General features: G+C 42.7%; 1 protein-coding gene across 1 annotated transcript in view; it reads right to left on the bottom strand.

Annotated features, from left to right (window-relative positions):
- Positions 1-19,851, bottom strand: part of ttc27 (tetratricopeptide repeat domain 27) — a 200,682-nt gene that overhangs the window by 24,746 nt on the left and 156,085 nt on the right. The window lies entirely within an intron of this gene.

Below are 19,851 nucleotides of genomic sequence, written 5' to 3'. Positions count from 1 at the left end.
CACAAGCATTCTTATTGGTACGTCTGGCCCAGCTGATAAAATTCTCTTGCTTCTGTACCGGAAGGCTGTCAGTTTTAGGTCTGTACGTGAAATTGAGTGCGACAGTAATTTAAGGTGACAAGCCAGTGCGGTATTAAATGAATGAATGCTGCCCTTCACATAGGATTTAAAAATTCATTTATTAGTCTCACAAATAGGATTACATTAACACTGCAATGAAGTTGCTATGAAAATCCCCTCGTCGCAGCTGTTCGGGTAGACTGAGGGAGAATTTAGCATGGCCAATGCACCTAACCAGCATATCTTTCCGACTGTGGAAGGAAACTGGAGCGCTCGGAAGAAACCCACGCAGACATGGAATGTGCAGCCTCCACACAGACAGTGATCGAAGTCAGGAATTGAACCTGGGTCCCTGGCACTGTGAGGCAGCAGGACTAACCACTGTGCTGCCCAGGTTTCAAAAGAAAATAATTAAGCAGATTTTAAGAGATCAGTGGTGGGAATACAACATTTGCACGCAGTGTTTATGAAGTAAAAAAAACATATCAAGAGCCCTTTGCACTTTAACAGGATTTTTTTAAAAGAATTACTCTTGAAATTTCCTTTCCTCCCCCAAAGGCTTTGATCCATCGCTTGTTCCACCAGTCACCTTCCATTTCCACACCAGAGTGAACATTTTACCAATGTACATGACCACTTGGTAAGTGCTGGCAGCCAAATGAATCTCAGGGAGCATTGCAGTTAGATCCAATGCCCAGGGACACCAAGGAGAATCCTGGCCAATATTCCCTTCCTTAGCCCAGATGGATGAGGCAATCTGCTGCATTCCCCACCAACTCTGGTAGAGATCACCTAGTTCTGGTCCCCTACATATGCCTGATTTTCATCATCCCACCCAGTGGTGGCTGTGCCCTCAGTTGCCTACATCCTAGACACTGAAATTGGTCTCTAAAAATCTCTGCCTCTCTCTCCCTCTTTTAGATTCTCTCCAAAACTACTTTTCTGACCAACCATTTTGTGGTCTGTTGTATTATCTCACGGCTCATTAACAAAGATTAGCCGATAGCAAGTCTGTGAACTGCCTTGTCATGATACTATGTTCAGATGTCACAGAAATGGAAGCTGTACGGCTACGTACAGTGGGAACGAAGCTGTCCGAATCAGTATATCCCAGCTATTCACTGGAAAATGATGCAGCATTAATGTTTTCCTGAGAGATCAAGCATGAATTACTCCCTTAAAGAGATGGCAAATCCACGAACCAGAGTGTAGCAAAGGAAATATGTTAGACTGAAACTGGCTACAATCAGAGTGGGGAACAGCAGAGAAAAATGTTACTGCTGCACGCAAGTGATTTAATAAGTCTCGAAATCAAACTGTTGATCTATAATTTTATCCAAACAAATACAAATGAGTCTTTGCATGTGGTTTTACCATCCTCTGATGAGCAATATCCAGGCATTTTTGGAACAATATGAACCAACATAAAAACCACATGCAAACAAGCCGCTAATTAATTCTAACTGGTGATCCAGACGTATTAACTTTATCATGAGTAATTTTTACTCTAAAGCACAGAACAACTGTGGCATTCACTGGCTACAAGAGAACTATAGAAGATCGCTGACTGTACCCATGTACAGGGACATACTCAATGTCTTTGCTATATAAATAGCAATTACTATACAAGAGGAAACACAGCAATTAAAAATGATAAGATCTCAGAGTAAAAACTTCAAATAAGCTCATGAACCAGTTAGTGAGAGGATGCGCTTTGTGATGTGAATTACATCACATCATCTATTCTGATGGTAGGGGGTCGGTTTAGCTCAGTTGTCTGGATTGCTGGTTAGCGATACAGGGCAATGCCAACAGCATGGATTCAATTCCTATACCGGCTGAGGTTGTTCATGAAGACCTGCCTTCTCAACCTTGCCCCTCACCAGAGGTGTGGTTATCCTCAGCACCAGTTAAGTCACCACCAGTCAGCTCTCCCCCTCAAAGGGGAGTACAGCCGATAGTCAGCTGGGACTATACTGATTTACCTTTTATTCTCATGATATCAAATCTTAATCCAACCATTGTCATGGACATGGACAAAAACTCATGCAGGGGACGAGATGTTTGGCATGGTGTTTTGGTTGAACATTACCATGGGCATTAATTTTGTTCTACTGGATATGCAGACTAGTACCTCCAGGAATCTTGTCTTCTACTGTCCAATGAGAACTTTTTTCGAACCTTTACACTCCACAGTTTGGGTGCTGGGCATACCGAAATCCACTAACACTTCATTCATGTGACTCAGCATGTTTTTGTTGCTGTCTGATGGATGATGTACTGCAAGAAACTGGTAATTTTGGCATCAAGGTAGAGTCTGAATAATTTTAGTCTTCTTCCCCAACACTAAACATTTTCATTCTATAAAGCAGCCAAACCAGCTAGCTGTTGGTCTAAAACCTTAGATGGACTCGAAGTTTGATCTGGGCCATTTTAGTGCATATTGCATTTCTGGTGATGTAATCATTCCAACGCTTCTTGAGGATCCATTCCGATACATGCTTCTCAAGGTCAGGCCAGTGGCTGCTCCCTGTTGTGATAGCACATTTGGTCTTGGGAATCCTCTTCAGGGCAGATTCTTTCTTCTTGCATCAGCTTTTCACTAAATTCAAGCCCCTCAATTATTGACCAGTTAATTGACAACTTAGCAAATGTTACGACTGTTAGCTTGAAAGCAGTTTTGGACTTCATTCATTTTGCTGGAAGGCCTTTTCTGATTTTAATCAGCATCATCATGTGTGTTCTGCTCTATGTGTGCCTGTCTGAAACTTCCTTGCACCTTCTTCACAACACAGACCTTATCGCCTGCTTGGTGCCTTGCACTGACTTACATTATAAGGTAAGTAAAACATGTATTTCTGGGGTGAAAAATTAAGTCTGACTACTAATGTGAATATAGCAGTTCATAGTGGAAAAATAGGATCAACTTTTACAAGTTTATGGAAAAATCAGGAGGTTTTGCCATCATTAAAATTGGGTCTTCTTGATTGTTGGATCAACTTATATGCCATGATCTATGGTAAGCTGGCTAGGTAGTAAAAGAGATGCATCATTATTCCCTGCTGTGGGTCCTGTTTATACAATAAATATAACATTTCAAAGTAGAGTGTCTAACATCAGGTGTGATTCTGCGAATGAACAACATTTGCTAAATAGTCCTCAATGTGCTAAGTATTACACTGACAACCAATTTAAGATTGTTGGTCTGGTTCACAGTGTTGTGCATTTTTGTGTACTGGAAGCTACATATATTAATATGCAGGGCCCTATGCTTTGCAGAAAGAACACATACACACACTGCACCTGTTTCAGCTAAACAAAACGACAGCCATTTGTCAATTCATTCCTCAGGGCAATTCCTCGACCAATCACAGTCAAGCTGCCTGGTTCAGATTTTCAAAATGTATGACAGTTAACTGTCAGCCACTATTAACTGGTGCATCCTCCATGACAACACCTCTACCAGAGTCCATTTGCCAACCAATCCGCACTCTCTTCTCATACAGTTTAACATTGTTTCACCTGACATGGTAGTGTTGCAATTGTCCTGATGAGTGCAAGATAAAAAGCTTTGACAAAATGTATTTTTTCAGCAATACTCAAGTTCTGTACTGCCAAATGACTATTTGAATATAAAATTATTGGTAAAGGAAATTATTTTGTATAACTTCTACAAGTGTTAGGGCCTATTAAGACGTCTCAAAACATCAGGTTAAAGACCAACAGGTTTATTTGAAATCACGAGGTTTTGGAGTGCTGCTCCTTCATCAGGTAAGTGGACTTTAACCTGATGTTGTGAGCTTCTTACTGTGCCCATCTCAGTCCAATGCCACCATATCCACATCAGGGTTTATTAAGGCCTTGTCAGGCTACAGGATCAGACTCCCAAGTTTTCGAAGAAAAGTGAATGATGACCAATTTAATTCTTTGACTCTGACCAGTCAGCAATGCATTGATTATGGTAATCTTTTGAAGAAGCTCAGGGCAGTTATTCCTAGTGTCTTGGCCAATATTTATCCCTCAATCAACATCACAAAAACAGACTTTCTGCTCATTATTACAAGGGTGGCACAATGGTTAGCACTGCTGCATCTCTGCACCAGGGACCCGGGTTTGATTCCCAGATTGAGTCACTGCCTGTGTGAAATCTGTACGTTCTCCGTGTCTGTGTGGGTTTACTGCAGGTGCACCAGTTTCCTCCCACTGTCCGAAAGATGTGCTGGTTAGGTGCACTAGCCGTGCAAAATTCTCCCTCAGTATACCCGAACCGGTGCTGGAGTGTGGCAACTAGGGAATTTGCACAGTAAATTCATTACAGTGTTCATGTAAGCCTTCTTGTGACACTAATAAATAAACTTTAAACTTTAAAACTTTAGTTGCTTTTTGTGGGCTTTTGGTGTGTACAAATTGGTTTCCACATATCCTACAGTGCAGCAGTGACTATATTTCAATGGCACTTTACTGGCTGTAAATCACTTTGAGGGATCCAGTATTCATGAAAGTATGATATAAATGCAAGTCTTTCCAACTCCAGCTCCAGTCCTGACTCGTTACTGCTCACAAACGCTTCTCTTTAAATTAATTTTCCCCTCATATTTCCTTTATTTGACTTTTCTTTGGCTTTTGAGAATTTATCCTTATCCAGTCTATGTGTGCAACTTTCCAGTTCTGCAATATATAAAATCTACCTTTATTGATTCTAGACAATTTCTAGTGAGTACGTATTGTGTATATTTCTCTTCAAACCTTGACAATCGCACACAAAGGAGCCACAAAAGGTCATATTAAACAGGTGCAGAAACAGGTGCTTGTCTGCGCTTGAGTTAAAGGTGTATAGTTGGGGCATTGTGTAGGATTTAGGATTCTGGGTTTTTGGACTAAAACTCCATGAAGCGAAAAATACTGAGGTTGCTGTTTATATTGAAATAAAGACTGACTCTCACTTATACAACTCAACTTCAGCATAGTCTGGAGCATTTTACAGCCCATGTAGAGCTTCTAAACTGCAGTGTTATAACATAGGGATCACAGCAGCCAATTCTGCCCAAAACAAGTTCCCACAAACATCAATATGATAATCACTAGATAATTTGGGTTTTTTTTACTGATGTAGGTTGAGGGATAAACAATGGGCGGAACCTCAGGCAGACCTCCCCTGTTCTTCTTCAAAAATAGTGCTACTGGATATCTTACGCCCACCATCTAATTTTAAAAATGCTACAAGAAAATAGTGGCAAGAGGTGCATCATGTGCAGTTTGGACCCTTTCCCCCAATGCTTTTCTCCTGTTCCTGACTCAGTGACGGTTCCATAAGTAGGCAGGGTCTCCCATCAACCTGTTCTCTGCCAGATATGAGTTATGGCATAACAATTAAATCTGAAAGAAGTCATGCCATGATCTGACCAATCAAAGTAAAGTTAAAGTTTATTTATTAGTCACAAGCAGCCTTACATCAACACTGCAATGAAGTTACTGTGAAAATCCCCATGCTCTGAAAAGTCGCCACGCTCTGTCACCTGTTCGGGTACACTGAGGAAGAATTTAGCATAGCCCAATGCACCTAATCTGTGCACCTTTCAAGCTGTGGGGGTAAACTGGAGCACATGGAGGATACCCTCGCAGACACAGGGAGAATGTGCAAACTCCGCACAGACAGTGACCCAAGCTGGGAATCGAATCCGGTCCCTGGAGCACAGTGGCACAGTGCTAATCACTGTGCCACCATGCCACCCCAATAGGAGATGAAGTGGAGATTTTCAAACATGGAGTTTTCTTCTTAATACCGTTCACATTGTTCCAATTATTCTGATTCCAGATACCCGATAGTGGAGAAAGTGACACTTTGTGAGAAGACTAACACCAAGATGAACGAAATAAAAACAGAAAATGCTGGATAAACTCAGCAGGTCCAGCAGCATCTGTGGCGAGAGAAAAAGAGTTAACATTTCAAGTCCAATATCTCTGAAGATGAGTCACACAGACTCAAAACATTAAGGATGAGATTCCCTGGCCTCCCAGCTGCGTGTTTCCTGCCGGCGAGAGGTGGCGCATTTGTTTGCTAGGATTTCTCTGGTCTCGCTGATGTTGATGGGAGTTCCCATTTACGTCATCCCATGCCAGCAGTGGTGAACTGCCGTTGGGACTGGAGAATCCCACTGGCATAAACAGCCGGAGAATTCCAAATTCACCTCTGTTTCTCTCTCCACAGATGATGTCTGGCCTGCTGAGCTTATCCAACAATTGCTGTTTTTGTTTCAGATTTCTAGCATCCGCAGTATTTCGCTTTTGTTACTAAGGTAAATGAATCTGCAACACACAATTGTTGCTGTAAAAAAGGAACTCAGTAAGCACATGAAGAGAGCAAATTCGCAAAGACTATATGAGGAAAGGACAGGGTATTGAGACTAGAGTCATAGAATCGTACAGTGCGGAAGGAGGCCAGTTTTGGCCCATTGAGCCTATACCGACAACAATCCCCATAACTCCCACGCATAACCGCCTAGTTAGTCCCCCTGACAATAAGGGGTAGTTTAGCATGTCAGCAGCCAATCCACCTAACCTGCACATCTTGTGTGGAGTTTGCACATTCTCCTTGTGTCTGCATGGGTTATCTCCAGGTGCTCCGGTTTCCAAAGATGTGCGGGTTAGGTTGATTGGCCATGCTAAAATTGCCTCTTAGAGTCCTGGGATGCGTAGGTTAGTGGGATTAGTGGGTAAATATGTAGGGATAAGGGGGTAGGGCCTGAGTTGGATTGTGATCGGTGCAAACTTGATGGGCCAAATGGCCTCTTTCTGCACTGTTGGGTTTCTATTTCTATGATTCTTTGGACTGTGGGAAGAAACTGGAGCGCGCGGAAGAAATCCATGCAGACACAGGGAGAATGTGCAAACTCCACACAGACAGTGACCCAAGCCAGGAGTTGAACCCTGGTCCCTGATGCTGTGAGGCAGCAGTGCTGACCACCGTACCATCATCCTGGCTGTGCTGCAAGAGCTGAATGGCTCTTGTAAACAATGGGTTTTGTTTAAAGAAATAGGTTAAAACAATGACAGTCCTTTTGTGACTGATGTTGCCATTGAATGAGTCTGTTGGAGTTATCTCTTAACAGTTTTTCTCTTGTCAAACAAAAATCCGGCTTCTCTATTTTTAACTGAAGTGTGAGTCAAAGTAATCTTTGGCAGCAAACTGTGGATGACGGTTAAGAACACAGTCCTCTCAAATTGTGACCCTAGGCCTTCAGATTATCACTATTTTGTGGAGGGCAGTTTCTCAGGAGGAACTACAAGAGATTTTGCAAAAGAAAGCAGCTTCTGCCAGCGTAAGCAGACAATCTTCCTGTACAAGCAGTATCGGCATTACTCACCTAAACAGAACTTGCCCAAAAGCTGGGGAGGTTGCCAGAGTGAATACAAAAATCACACAACGAATAGCACAGTTACAGCACACAAGGCAACCCCCAAATCTCTGCAAAACCAACTGAGCTTGTCTCACTCCCCAGTCCTTTCCCTCCATGCCCTTGCAAATCTTCTCTTCTAGAACCTCCCTTATTACAGCCACAATTCAATCTACTTCCACCAGACTCTTGGGTAATGAAGATTATTTTAGAAGGAGTCAGCACTTGCAATAATAGTTGATTCTGCTCATGCACATGCACTGGTTCCGAAAAGGATCCTCTTAAAATGAAAAGGGCTATTGCCCCCCTCCCAATCGAATAAGGAATGGTTAACAGCTTCTTTCCTGTCTCATGGTAGTGGGCGAGTGGTATGCAGCTGTTACTTAATAAATATTTTGTTATACCTCGTGCACAATGTCCTTTTGTTATTCCATTAAGTTACTTATCTGCTCGCTTAATTACTCTCTTATTAAATTGCTAAATTATTCATGCTGCAGCTAGTTTTGGCCAATTACCCAAGCTTCTTGATTATACACTAATAAGATTTGTTATTAAACGTGCTGATAGATCCTCATTCATTGTATGAAACCGCATTTCACCACTGTTCCGTTTGGACAGCCAACTCACTTTTCAAAACTAAACTATTCTGATGAACAGAAACACTCTTGGGATTTCTTCTATTTCTTTTTGATGTTCCAGAATATCTGGTGGTTGCACAGCTGCTACCATTCATTGGCTTGGCACTCACATGGAAAATAACCACATTGGTGAGATGCCATAGAGTGTCCAGTGCTTATGCAGCACTTATCCCTTCAGGGATCAATCGCAGCAGAAAGGAAGAGGCGAAAGCTGGTAAAAGGCGCACTGCTTACTTCCGTGATTTCAAAGTACTGTAGAAAAGGTGAGCCTCTGGGTAAAGCAATAAGAGGCAGTGGGCAGGGAGGGATGAAAACTTCCCACACTTGTGCCAGTCCATCCACTATAGAATTATAGAAACCCTACAAGTGCAGAAGGAGGCTATTCAGCCCATCGAGTCTACACCAAACACAATCCCACCCAGGCCCTATTCCCGTAACCCCCACATGTTTACCCCTGCTAGTCCCCCTGACACTAGGGTCAATTTAGCATGGTCAGTTACCCTAACCTGCACATCATGTGGGAGGAATGGCGGGAGAGACTGTCGGAGGAAACTGGAGCATCTGGAGGAAGTCCACACAGACACAAATGTGCAAACTCCACACAGGCAGTGACCCAAAGCTGGAATTGAAACTGGGTCCCTGGCGCTGTGAGGCAGCAGTGCTAACCATGTGCCACCCCAGAGGTAAATGTGATGGAGTAACTTCACCAGCACGTGCACTCTCTCTGTGAAAATGTGCTACAAAGGCACAGTTTATTTTTAATAACATTTTTTTCATAACATTTTCTGTCCAAGCATCACATTTTAATTAAAAAGTGTTTGGAATATCAATCCCTGTAACAAAATAGTCTATAAGCACACCAGAATTCCTTACCAAAAAACACAATCATCGTTCCCAATGCCCTTGAACATCAGGTCTGGATAAAAGCACGCTATGACTTTTCTCTGAGCAATTGACTCTCTCCCGCTTAGAAGCCAAACTCTTCAAAAGAATTTGAGAGAGAGAAATACAATCAGGATTTCTACAATTTCTGATTGAGGTCTTTGAATATTTGTCAGTAACATCAAGTTCCAGCAAGACAAAGGAGGTGAGTCACACACAATGCCATTGAAATTTAAAACCCACCATTAAAAAAGGAGGAGTCTTTGTTGAAATGACCTTATAAAAAGGATTTCGCCATAACCAAAGTGTTTTCATTGCCTGCATGGTCGAGAGCACTTTTTCCTCTTACTGGCCTAGAGTCTTTTCTCTGTTTTCTTTGGGTAATGAGGTGCATAGTCATGTCTTGATGCTCCAGCCACCATAATGGGGTTAAGTTAGTCTTATCCTGAGCAGCACAGTGGCACACTGGTTAGCACTGCTGCCTCACAGCTCCAGAGATGTGGGTTCGATTCCCAGCTTGAGTCACTGTCTGAGTGGTGTTTGCACGTTCTCCCATGTCTGTGTGGGTTTCCTCCGGGCACTCTAGTTTCCTTCCCCAGTCCAAAGACGTGTGGTTTTGGTGCACTGGCCAGGCTAAATTACCCCTTGGTGTCCAGGGATGCGTAGGTTAGAGGGATTAGTGGGACAAATATGTGGGGTTAAGGGGAAAGGACCTTGGTGGGATTGTTGTTGGTGTAAACTCGATGGGCCGAATGTCCTCCTTCTGCACTGTAGGGATCCTACCCTGCAATTCATTTCACATTCTGCTTAAATTAGCCATCAAGAGATAGGTGACCACCAATTATACTGAATCTCAGGTTAGTCTTCCATGCTAAACTGCAGGTACATAACATAAAAACACAGGTTCACGCCTCTGATATCCTTACACAACCAGCTCCTGATGTTCAGGTCATCAGCAGGAATCGCCAAGCGATGATAGCCAGGTGCTTCCTTCACAGGAAAGGGAGGTTGAGTCGCACCTCATTACAGGCTTGGTTAAGAACAAATTGTCAGGAGGTCATTTCCTGCGAGTCTATACCCTCATTTGGGGATGATGCATGGCTTGTCTGCAGTACTGGGAAACATTAAAAAACTTGAGACAAACTTCTTTAACATGGAAAATGATTTGCTTTAAATATTACCTAGCAGGACCACCTTCTCCATGTTGTTTATTTACTGTCAGTCTTGGCTGGCTTTTTAATATTTTCCTTACTGAGTCAATAGTTCATCTGGCCAAGTCCCATGCTGGAGGCTTGAGAACAAGAACCTGGCTGCAATGCTGAGGGAGTGCTGCACTGACAGAGGTATCGGGTGGGATTTTGCAGCCATGCACGCCCCAAAGCTGGAAAATCCCAGGTCAACAGACCATGACATAGTCCACCCTCGCCCGCTATGATTCCTATGGCGGGACAGCAAAATTTCACCTGTCATTTTTCAGATGCAACATTAAACCAAGTCCCTATATCTTCTCAGGTGGAAGTAAAAGATCCCAGGGCAGTTAACCCAGTGTCCTGATGAATATCTATCCCTTATTTAAAACCACAAAAAATAGGTTATCTTGCCACTATTATTTTGCTGTTTGTGGGATCTTACTGTAGGACAAACTGAGTGCCATGTTTCTCCATTACAACAGTGAACATAAAGTATTTTGCAACACTGAGGTTGTAAAAGGCACTACACAAATGCAAGGTTTTCATTTGTTCATGCAGTCTGCCTGTCCAATCCAGCTACCAATGTGAATAATGTTAGTTCAGTTCTAGGAAAATGTAACCCACTGTTTAAAGGAATGAGTTTCTGGGCCATTCAGATTAAGAGCATTCCAGATTTCATTCCTAGTCTGTGTTAAATTCATAGAATCCCTATGGTGCAGAAGGTGGCCATTTGGCCCATCGAGTCTGTACCAACTCCCTGACAGAGTATCTTACCTGGGTCCATCACCCTGCCCTATCTCTGTAACCCTATGCATTTACCATGGCTAATCCATCTAACCTACACATCTTGGGATACTAAAGGGCAATGTATCATGGCCAATCCACCTAAGCTGCACATCGCTGGACTGTGGGAGGAAACCAGAGCACCTGGAAGAAACCCACACAGACATGGGGTGAATGTGCCAACTCTACACAGTGATCCGAGGCCGGAATTGCATCGGATCCCTGGTGCTGTGAAGCAGCAGTGCTAACCACTCTGCCACCGTGCTACCCTAAAGTTCAGTCAGGCCAGCAGTAGGGGCCCTATAATTGAACATTTCCCTCACCAACAACCATGACAACATCACCAGGTTAAAACCTGGGGCACATGGAGTTAAATTCAAACTTTTCAGTGTTGGAAGCCTGCTGCAGGCAATGACACATTCCTGATTTTGGTTGAGGGATGAATGTTGGCTAGGACTTTCAGGGAACTCCCTTTAAACTCTTTTTTAAATAGCGCCTTGGGGTCTTTTACATTCTGCAGAACAGGAGTTTAATGATTCATGCAAAAGGTGGAGCCCTTTGAAATGCAACACCGCCTTAAAAAGGTTTGATCACGCAGAGGTAAGAGTGCTGCTACTAAACCAGACTGGTTATTAGCAGACGTAATTCCAGGAACATCCCGTTCTCGCTTTTATAGAATCCTGTGTGTCAAAGGAAAAAAACAACTATTACAGAAGATGAGCTGCTGCAGTCTCCACCGTGTTTGTGTGAACACATTCTGCCTGCCACGGGTGATGGCTAGGAGAACATATGACAAACCTTACGACAGTTCACTGAAAATTATATAGGCTATTGAAACTGGTGTCATCACCAAAACTGCCAGCAGATAACATGCTGTTCCCATCTGGTTTCTTCTGATGCACAGAAAGAGGCCCTTAGGCCCATCAAGTCTGTTGCAGCCATCAAGCACCTATCTATTCCAATCCCGTTCTTCAGCACTTGGTCAAGGTTAAAGTTATAGACCTCCAAGCTCTATAATAAAACATGGTGGCCATGATGTGGAGACGCCAGCGTTGGACTGGGGTGGGCACTGTAAGAAGTTTCACAACACCAGGTTAAAGTCCACTAGGTTTATCTGGCATCACGAGCTTTCAGAGCACTGCTCCTTCATCAGGTGATTCCAAATAAACGTGTTGGGACATTAGCCTCATGTTGCGAGGCTTCTTACTATAAAATAGATATACTGATTTAATATGCAGCCACATCTCGCAGTATATCGCGGTTACAATCTAATAGCAACAAAAACAGAAAATGCTAGAAAATCACAGCAGGTCTGACGGCATTTTGTGGAGAGAGAAAATAGAGTCAACATTTCATATCAGGATGATCCAGACATGAAACACTGACTCTATTCTCTCTCTGATTGCTTGAGGTATTGCCCTGGAAAAAGGTAAGAAGTCACACAATACCAGGTTAAAATCCAACAGGTTTAGGTTTATTTGGAATTACGAGCTTTTCGGAGCGCTGCTCTTTCATCAGCCCATCCCAGTCCAATGCCAGCATCTATACATCATGGCCACAGAGAAAACAACAGAGAACTTTAGGCTCCCCAAGCTCTAATGAGCAACTTTTACTGTTAACTGGTGCCCATTAGGAACCAGGTTGAAATTGCCTAAACTAATTCAAAAAAGATGTAAAGATTAAACATATTTCTTTTGTTTGCTGAGAGTGAGTCCCTGCATATGAACGTATGCTGCTTCTAACAAGCACGAGTGAGTTACGTGAGAAGCTTGACTGATTGTCTTAAATCGGTTGCTAATGTAGAATACTGGCACATCCAGGATTGTTAGACTCACAAAAAGAATATGTCTGTACAGATGACTGCAAGATGAAAAGCTCCAGCAACACATCACTTCTCGCAGCAACAATTAAAGAAACCGCACTCTCTGGACTGGTTTAGCATTGTGCTAATTATGGAAAAAAGGGGATAAAACGGGCAGTACGTGGCACAAGTGGTTAGCACTGCTGCCTCATAGTGCCAGGGACCCGGGTTCAGTTCTAGCCTCGGATCACTGTCTGTGTGGAGTTTGTACATTCTCCCTGTGTCTGTGTAGGTTTGCTCCAGTGCTCCGGTTTCCTCCCACGGTCCAAAGATGTGTGGGTTAGGTCGATTGGCCGTGCTAAATTGCCCCTTAGTGTCAGGGGATTAGCAGCATAAATAAGTAGGGTTATGGGGAGAGGGCCTGGGTGGGATTGTGGTCAGTGCAGACTTGATGGCCAAATGCCTCCTTCTGCACTGTAGGGATTCTATGATTCTATGAAAATGGGGATGGTTATCTTAACATTCAGTGCATCTTAACAAGGCATAAACCTATGAGTAAGGACAGCTCTTTCTGTCCAAAAGTGAATGGAGCACTTAAAACGCCAGGATGGACAACTTTCACATTGACATTAACTCAGGGGGCAGAATTTTCCCTGCCTGCCATGGGAATCGGAGTGGTTTGGATACAGACCATGCAAAGGTCCGTTGACCTCAGACGGGATTTTTCGGCTTCAGGGCAAGCGCAGCCGGAAAATTTTGTCTAGGATGTTAAAAGAGGATAATGGCTATCATGTTCTGGCTGACATAAATGACTACCAATTTTTAAAGTGGACTTTTTAAGTGGTGGGATTGTACTGACAAACAAGTGGAGCTAGAACATCAACAGATACAGAAACCGATGACTGACGTTAATCTACTGACATGAGGACTCAATTGTGAAACTTAAGCTCAACATTGCCAAAACCCAAGCCTCAGAAAAGCATGCCCGGCTGCAACACATTTCCATTTCCCACACCAGGCATCCTTATACGTTCTAAGTGGAACTGCCAATTTAATGTCAATTAGTGTCTAATTATGAGCAATTTTTGCTGTTAACTGGTGCCCATTAGGAACTGGGTTGAGACTGCCTAAAGTAATTTCCCCAAGGACACTTGCAGCCAGCAAAGAAAGGAAACTTTAATCCACCAGTCTGGGCTGCACTCCAGACCCCAGGTTCCTGAACTGAAAGGACAGCATGCCATCACACTGCACCATATAGCATTCCTTTTTTATTTAATCCGCTCTGCTGGCAGAAGCTAAATAAAACATCCCCTACAAGATAATGGCAATTCATCAACTTTCCCTGTTCAGCTCACAAATTAGTCATGAAAGAAAGCCCCCAAAAAATGAAAATTAGAAAAACCTCAAAGGATTTTGCTGCCTTTATGATGGGCTTTGAACAAAATGAACCACAGATTAGTCACTGTCTGAGATTAGGCAAGACAAATTTGCGTCAGCACCAGTAATGCAAGGAGTCAAACTGCTGCTCCCACGTTATTACTGTACTTTTCAGTGATTTAGTGATTGCAACCAAATAATCAAACAAGCACCAAAATATCTTAACAAATAAACTGGAAAAATACAGCAGTTCTGCTTTGAGCTCAAGTAGGGCATTGTTTCAGAATACTCCCCTTCTCAGCATTGTACATTCTTCTCTAGAGCTGGCAGGGCAATGGCAATTAGGAGCCAACAGGCAGAGCACTGGCAATGCATTGATTATTAATTCTGCTCACTCTCTGGCTCTCGCTTTTATTTCACCCCTCTGTCCTTGAAGGCCTGGCTTTTAAAATCCAGCTTCTCACTACTTGGGAAACCGCTGGCGCAAATTCGAGTCCAGCCACACACCACCGAGGCCCAAATCTCTGCCACAAGGTCCACACCAACCAGGCAGTCAAAGGGAAAATAAACAGGGAAACATGCTGGATGCAGAAAAACTGTATTGGTATTGAAGTTACTAATCCCATCTCTGCAAATTCACAAAAGGTACAACTGTAGCTGCTTATATTGGAAGGCAATATAAAAGAGCAAAGAGGGTTAACATATCTTATATACTTAGATCAAAAATGTCCATGTTGCCAGTCTGGAAGTGAATTACTTAAAACATTTGTTCTTGGGATGCAAGTAAAGCTGGCATTTATTGTTCATCCCCATGCTTCAGAATAGTTTGCCGTGCCACTTCAGCAGGCAGTTAACCACAAATCACGTTGATGTTTGATTTGATTTATTATTGTCACATGTATTAGTATACAGTGGAAAGTATTGTTTCTCGCATGCCCTACCAACAAAACATACCATTCATAGAGAAGGAAAGGACAGAGTGCAGAATGTAGTGTTACATTCATAGCTAGGGTGTAGAGAAAGATCAACTTAGTGAGAGGTAGGTCCATTCAAAAGTCTGATGGTAGCAGGGAAGAGCTGTTCTTGAATCGGTTGGTGCTTGACCTCAGATTTTTGTATCTTTTTCCTGATGGGGGAAGGTCGAAGACGGAAGTCTGAAATGCATGGGTCTTAATTATGCTGGCTACTTTTCTGAGGCAGCAGGGAACTGGAGTCACACCTAGGCCAGAGCAGGTAAGAAGGGATGTTTCCTTCATGAAAAGATATTAGTGAACTGGCTGATAGCATTCTCAAAGAGCCATGATTCACTTGTGCAACTTCCATTCTTTCTTTCCCCTATCGATACAATTGCTATGAGGAGATAGTGGTGTAGTGGTAATGTCACTTGACTGGAAATCCAGAGGCTCAGGGGTTAAGGTTCAGATCACAGCACAGCAGGCAGTGGAATTTAAGTTCAGTTATGAAAAGGTAATCTCAGGAATGATGGCAATGAAACCACCAACTACTGTCGTAAAAACCCATCTGGTTCACTAATGTCCTTTAAGGAAGGAAATTTGCCATCCTTAACCCAGTTTGGCCAAATGGGACTCCAGACCCACAGCAATATGGTTGACTCTAACTGCCCTCTGAAATGACTAGCAACTTACTTAGTTCAAGGGCAATTAGGGATGGGCAACAAATGCTGGCCTTGCCCAGAAACTCCCACAACCCATGAAAGAATACATTTTTAAAAATCCTCTCGACTGCTTCAGATGCCTTTGCCCCCTCTGTCCTGCATATTTTTCTCTGAATTAGGTTAAAATGAATTGTAGGGAACGGAAATATTTCTTGAAGTATCAGAATGAGGCTTTGCACAAAGGTTTTATTATTAAATTTGGTGATTATGACATCAGGGCGCTATGCTTTTTGAAGCAATGAGTGAAGAAATTGCGAGTTGGAAGGGAGGGGGCAGGGAATTAACTTGGAAGAAGTTACTGACCGCATTGTGCGCCGAAGCAGGCGTGATGCAGTCTCTGACTGAGAATAATTCAGTTTCAAGTGGACATGTTGAACTCAGCTCCAACAAACTGTCTGGTTCAGAAACTTTTTCAAACCAAACAAGTGTCAGCACTGAGCTCAACTTGTAGCACTCTCTGACTCAGAAGATTCAGGTTTAAGTCACCCTGTTAAATCTGAAGCAATGAAAAGGTTGCCAATACAGACAGTGCTGCATTGTCGACAATGAAACACTAAACTTCATGGTTCAGATCACCTACTGAATTTCCCACATCCCAATTTGAAAAGAAGTGTGTTAGATGAATTGGGTTTCTTGGCCAATACCTCGGGGCAAAATTAACAGAAAGTTGGACAAAAGTGGATAAATCAGCAACAGCTTGGTAAAGAGAAATCTTGTTTTAGCCAGCTTGAGTTTTTTTTAAAAAACAAGGTAACAAAAAGAGAGGGTTGATAAAGGAACCACATTTGATGTGGTGTATATGGACTTCCAAAGTGCCACATAATAGGTTCTTCAACAAAGTTGAGGCCCATGGAGTAAAAGTGACTGTGAACACAAAGTTGGGTGAGTGAAAACAAAGTAGTGGTAAACAGTTTGATTTTGATTTGATTTATTATTGTCACATGTTTGTACACAGTGAAGAGTATTGTTCTTTAGAACAAGTCATCATTACGAGGGAGAAAGTGTTAGGTGAATCAAAAAACATTAAGGTAGACGAACCCCCAGGACCAGATGGTATCTATCCCAGATTACTGAGGGAGACAAGAGATGAAATTGCTGGGCCTCTAACAGAAATCTTTGCTTCTTTACTGGCCACTGGTGAGGTAAACACAGTAAGAAGTCTCACAACACTAGGTTAAAATCCAACTAGTTTATTTGATAGTAAACCCACAAAGTCTAATTCTAATTCTAATCAGTATTCTGTAAACTGTGTGTGCCTTTATATGCTCTGTTTGAGACCAGAACTCTCCACTCACCTGACGAAGGGGCAAACCATGAAAGCTAGTGAGTTTCATATCAAATAAACTTGTTGGACTTTAACCTGGTGTTGTGAGGCTTCTTACAGTGTTCACTCCAGTCCAACGCCAGCATCTCCACATCAGTGGTGAGGTACCAGCGGATTGGACAATAGTCAATGTTGTCCTATTATTTAAGAAGGGTAGCAAAGATAACCCTGGTAATTATAGGCCCTTGATGCCCATGATAGTGAAACTGTTGGAGAAGATTCTTAGGCATAGGATCTATACACATTTGGAACTGAATGGTTTTGTTGGCGACAGACAGCATGGTTTTGTACATGAGAGGTCATGTCTCACTACTTTAATTTTTGAGGAGGTGACAAAAATAATTGATGAAGGAAGGGCTTAGGATGTTGTCTACATGGACTAAGGCATTTGACAAGGTCCTTCGTGGCAAACTGGCGCAAAAGATTAGAGCTCATGGAATCAGGGATGAAATGGCTCGATGGATTTAAAACTGGCTTGGCCACAGAAGATAGAGGGTAGCAATGGAAGGGTGTTTTTTCTGAATGGAGGTCTGAAACTAGTGGTGTTCCGCAGGGATCAGTGCTGGGACCTCTGCTGTTTGTGATATATATAAATGACTTGGAAGAAAATGTAGCTGGTCTGATTAGCAAGTCTGTGGATGATACTAAGATTGGCGGAGTTGTGGACAGAAATGAAGATTGCCAGAGGATATAGATATGCTGGAAAATTGGGCAGAGAAATAAATGGCAGATGGAATTTAATCCAGACAAATGCGAGGTGACACATTTTGGTAGATCTAATTCAGGTGGGAGCTACAAAATAAATGACAGAACCATTAGGAGCACAGACACACAAAGAGATCTGACAGTACGGTTCCACAGATCCTTAAAAGTGGCAGCGAAGGGGGAAAAAATGGTGAAGAAAGCATATAGCATGCTTGCCTTCATCAGATGGGCATCGAGTATAAAAGTTGGCAAATTACGTTACAGTTGGATAAAACATTGGTTAGGCTACATTTGGAATACTATGTTCAATTCTGATTGCCACACCAGCAGAAGGACTTGGAGGCTTTGGAAAGAGTGCAGAAAAGGTTTACCAGGATGTTGCCTGATATGGAGAATATTAGCTATGAGAAAGGAGAGACTGAATAAACTGGGATTGTTCTCTGTGGAAAGACGGAGGCTGCGGGACGGTCTGATAGAAGTTTATAAAATTATGAGAAGTATAGATAGGGTGAACAGTTGGAAGCTTTTTCCCAGAGCAGAAATGACAATTACAAGGGAGCACAAGTTCAAGACAAGGGGTGAAAAGGTTCAGTGGAGATATGCCAGGGAAGTTTTTTACAGAGTATGGTGGGGGCCTGGAATGCACTGTCAAGTGAGGTGGTTGAGGCAGTTACATTACCAATATTTAAGACTTATCTTGATAGGCATATGGACAAACAGGGAATAGAGGGATATAAACAGTTGGCCTAGATAGTAAACGTGATCGGTGCAGTCTTGGAGGGTCGAAGGGCCTGTTCCTCTGCTGTACTGTTTTTTGTTCTTCCGCACTATATAGACAAAGCATTCCGTACATAGAGAAGGAGAGAGTGCAGAATGTTACAGTCATAGCTAGGGTGTAGAGAAAGATCAATATTTTATGAGGTAGGTCCATTCTAAAGTCCGACAACAGCAGGCTGTTGGAACAGCAGAAGCTGTTCTTGAGCCGGTTGGGTTATACTCAGACTTTTGTATCTTTTTCCCGACAAAAGGTGGTGGAACAGAGTATGTCTGGGGTGTGTGGGTCCTTAATTATGCCGGCTGCTTTTCTGAGGCAGTGGAAAGTGTAGATGGAGTCAATGGGTGGGAAGTTGATTTGAGTGAAGGATTGGGCTTCATTCACAACTCTGTAGTTTTGGACAGAGCAGGCGCCATATCAAGCTGTGATACAACCAGAGAGAATGCTTTCCATGGTACATCTATAAAAGTTGGTGAGAGTTGTAGCAGACATGCCAAATTTCCTTAATCTTCTGAGAAAGTAGAGGCATTGGTAGGCTTTCTTAACTAGAGCGTTGGCAAAGGGGGACCAGGATAGATTGTTGTTGCTTTGGACACCTAGAAACTTGAAAGCTCCCGAACATTTCTACTTGTCCCCATTGATGTTGACAGAGGCATGCTCTCCACTACACTTTGCTGACATTGAGGGAGCGATTATTGTTGCCGCACCAGTTCACCAGATTCTCTAGCTCTTTCCTATAGTCTGTCTCATCATTTTTTGAGATCCAAACCACTTGTCATCAGCAAACTTGAAAATCCAATGGGAGGGAAATATGACCACACAGTCATAGGTGAATAAGGAGTATTGTAATGTCTGAGGACATAGCCCTTCCGACAGGAAAAGGGCGGTGGGACTAACTAAATTCCTCTTGTAAGAGCTGGCATGGGCTCAATGAACTGAATGGTCTACTGTGCTGTAACAATTCTAAGATTTTATATACCTCTCTATATTCAATATTGCTAAGTCCAAAAACATCAGCCTGTACTGCGGAAAGTGGCTGCCGCATTTGTTACCTAACAAGAGTCACTATACTTCTAAACTGACTGCATGTAATGTATATTAAGTAATTTGAAATATGTTGGAAGGTTTTGTTGCAGCTTCAGCCATTAATGACATAGATCTATACCGAACATATAGCACAGAAACAGATCATTCAGCCCAAATAGTCGTGTCTGTATTCCACAATTGCCCTCCCATTCCAGCAACCT

The sequence above is a fragment of the Carcharhinus amblyrhynchos genome, chromosome 12 (assembly GCF_965287045.1).
Source record: "Carcharhinus amblyrhynchos chromosome 12, sCarAmb.v2.hapA, whole genome shotgun sequence".
In the NCBI taxonomy this organism is placed as follows: domain Eukaryota; kingdom Metazoa; phylum Chordata; class Chondrichthyes; order Carcharhiniformes; family Carcharhinidae; genus Carcharhinus; species Carcharhinus amblyrhynchos.
The sequence above is the reverse complement of the archived record's forward strand: the minus strand, read 5'-3'. Positions and strand labels throughout refer to the sequence as shown.